The following is a 3,415-nucleotide window of genomic DNA, read 5'->3' as shown; positions in this document are numbered from 1 at the left end:
GCTTTAAAAATGAAGGAAAAGAGAGAGATTTTTCTTTCTCTCTCCTAGGGTTTGGTTGTTCTGAAAATTAGGGTTAAAAGTTATGGGTTTTGGTGCCGAAGAAGTTAGGAGAAGGAAGAAGTAAGAAAAGAAAGGAAAGGAAAAAAAATGAAAGAAAATTGATTTTTCATGGTGGAGAGAGAAAATGGCATGGGAGTGTGAAGAAGAAGAAGAAGAAGATGCCTTTTGGTGAAGATAAAAATCGGTCATGGAAGAAGAAGACAAAAGTCAAAGCTTCCTTTGGAAGTTTTGACCAAGATAATGGTAAAATTACTATTTTGCCCTCCAAGGTTTTCACCCTTTTTAATTAAGTCCTCCCACAATCTTTTTGTCAAGCCTTACTCTATTATATACTTGTCATGTTATTCATGTGCTTGATAGAATGTTTGCATAAATGAATGTATCGAAAAATCGTTAAAAATTGGTATTGTACCTAGTGGTACAATTAAGTTGATTAAAGCCTCGAACTAGGCCAAATAAAGATTTTACGATGTATTTGAGAGTTATTGAATCTTAGAATGTCTTATTATAATGACTTGGAATTCGAGGATTGATTTGGAGTTAATTCGAGAATTTTCATAACATAGGGGCAAAATGGTCATTTTGCCACCCAAGGGAAAAATTGGAATGTTGGATGATATTTTGACTAAATTTGATTAATTAGAGCATTATTTGAATTTGAGAAGTGAAAATTTTCAATTTTGACATTTTTTCGAACATAGGGGTAAAACGGTCATTTTAAGTGTCCATGAGGACGAAATTGGAAATTTTGGAATCTTACACCACCATGACACTTGTCAAACCCATGAATTTCACCCATTATTTTTTTTAAGTGAGAGATTATATGTGGTGGGAATGAAATGCTTAATACTTAAGTTTTTAAACAAGGACCAATTAAAAAGTGACAAGTGTCAAGCTTTAATATTATTTTAATTACCTATATAAACTCACTTAAATCCCTCACATTCACACTCTTATGGCCGGCCAAGCAAGGGAACAAAGAGAAAAAGAGAAGAACAAACCCTAGGAAGGAAAAATCCAAGAGAAATTGTTGGATTTTAAGGAATCAAGCAAGTAAAGGTAAAATTTTTTTATTTTAGCTTGTGATCTACCTTTCCCATGCATTCTTTTTCATTCTCCATGACTGAAATTCAAGTTTTCAAGAGGAAACCTTTGCTGGCCAAACCTAGAGAGAGAAGTTTTGGTGATGAATTTTGCTAGATTTCATAATATCCTAATGTTTTTAGTCATTTTGTGATGTTTGGAAGGAAAAACAAGCAAGAAAATCACATGTTCTTCAACCACCCTCATTTGGCCGAATTTTCTATAGGGCATGTTGATGATGGATTTGGTTGTAATTCATGTTATTTAGCTAGGAATTGATGAATTATGATGTTGGATATCGAAACCAGTTATTGAAAAGTATAGTTCCTTTAGAAAATGGCTTGATGGAAACTGAGAAAATCATAGTAAATGGAGTTGGATTTGATTCCTAATGATATATATGGATTTACGAAACTGTGTAGACATTGATTAGTATGTTAGTTCTGAATCGGAATGAATTTCGAAAAATGGTGAAGTTAGTCAAAAATCAAATTCATTGTAATGCTTTGGTGTATTAGATTATTGGAAGTGTAATGAATATATTTGGAGTTGAATTAGATGTTTTGGTTAAATCAATGGTGTATAGTTCGAATTAGGTCAAATACAAATTTATTCCGATCACAATTGAACCTACGTAGAACACCGTCTTTAAATGACTATCCGAACATTTCTCATTCAATTTCATGCATTCATATAGAGTCTGAAATAGTTTTATAACAATTTGACACCAATGTATTGAATGGCGTATCGTGTATTATGGATAGGTGCTGAACCCTCTGATAAGGGCAAAGATATCGTGCCAAAGGACCGAGAATAAGAATACTCCTACCACTCCAAACTCCTGCTATTGTGAGTAATCAGATGTTCATCTTAATTATCTAAAGTGGTTTATACTTGTTTTAAGATTTTAAAGAATAAGGCACTTAATTTGCAAATTATTATGTTTTACATTTTAAATGTTGGTTAAATGAGTTAGATTTATAAATTATTCTGAAACTAAATGTTGATTTTCGAAATAGAGTAAGTGAAGGCTATACATTCATAATATATATATATATATATATATATATACATGATTTTAACTGATAGCTTATGAAATTGTGGTAGCATGAATGGCTGAAATTATGGTTTTGTGAATTATATAAATTATTTTATCTTACATTGACGGGTTTGATAGTACTATATTAGCCATGTTATGCTGTCAAAATTTTATTAATTTGGTGGGTTATGTATTTAGCTTACTGCAGTGGGCGGGTTTTCATGGACCAGCCTATTAGATGGGCACAGTAAACCTCGTTATATTTACCTTAGTACGAGAGGCGCGGAGGGTATCTTCTAAGGTAAAGTTTAGAGTTCACTTCACACCGAACCACCACATGAAGATGAAACTCAGCCAACGCCAAGGAATGGCTATATTTTAAAAGTAAAAACATGTTTTATGGGTATATGTCGTTTTAACATCCTTGGCGGACTTGGTTGGATGTCGAGCCAAGGTGTCATCGAGTATGAGTTTTGGCACAAGCTAAGTTTTTAAGAGAATCATAAGCCTTGTTGATTATTTTGATGAAATGTAATTGTTTTATAGGAATTGAAATGAGTTTTGAATGTTATGAACTATATTATGATGGGATGATTTAATTGTCTCCATTTACTCGGCTTTAGATGTTATAGATGAATTTTGCTTACTCATTGGGTTTGTAAAAACTCACCCCTTCTTTTTACCCATTTCAGGCTTAGGACAGTCTGTAGACAGCCGATTTTGTCGAGGGTTGCTTTTGGATTTGCATCTTTAGAAATCAAAGGTCTACAGTCTTGTATATTTTTGTTTATTTTGAGGGCCCACATGTCATTGTAGAATATTTTTATACTTGGTTGCGTGTGCCACTGTATGTATGAATTTATTTTGCTTTAACGCTATAAAAATTATTTACGCAGAGTTCTATAAATATTGTTTTATAAGAAAATAGAATATTTTATTTAATGTTTTTATTTAATTTAAATAGCTATAATTTCACTTTAAATTGATGAATTAGACAACGAAACGTATTTTTGGACATGCAATGGATGCTTATTACTTGTATATCATATTTTTACCGGAGTTCAAAAATTTTGGGTAAAATGACCAAAATACCCCTATGTAGTAGAAATTACTTTTTGATTGTTTTTTATTTGAAATTAGTCTATATTTCTTTAAAACATGGTATTTAATAATTGTTGCTCATAGTGGAGAAGTAAAACTGATGCAAAAGCCTTGCGAGGTTTCGGTTGGCAT

The 3,415-nt window shown here is 32.0% G+C and overlaps 1 long non-coding RNA gene across 1 annotated transcript; it reads left to right on the top strand.

The window, feature by feature from the left end:
* Positions 1,079-2,417, top strand: LOC108663756. Its single transcript, XR_001929769.1, has 3 exons — positions 1,079-1,119; positions 1,908-1,992; positions 2,381-2,417. It is a non-coding gene; the product is annotated as an uncharacterized LOC108663756 (long non-coding RNA).

The sequence above is a fragment of the Theobroma cacao genome, chromosome 10 (assembly GCF_000208745.1).
Source record: "Theobroma cacao cultivar B97-61/B2 chromosome 10, Criollo_cocoa_genome_V2, whole genome shotgun sequence".
Classification (NCBI taxonomy): Eukaryota; Viridiplantae; Streptophyta; class Magnoliopsida; order Malvales; family Malvaceae; genus Theobroma; species Theobroma cacao.
The sequence above is the reverse complement of the archived record's forward strand: the minus strand, read 5'-3'. Positions and strand labels throughout refer to the sequence as shown.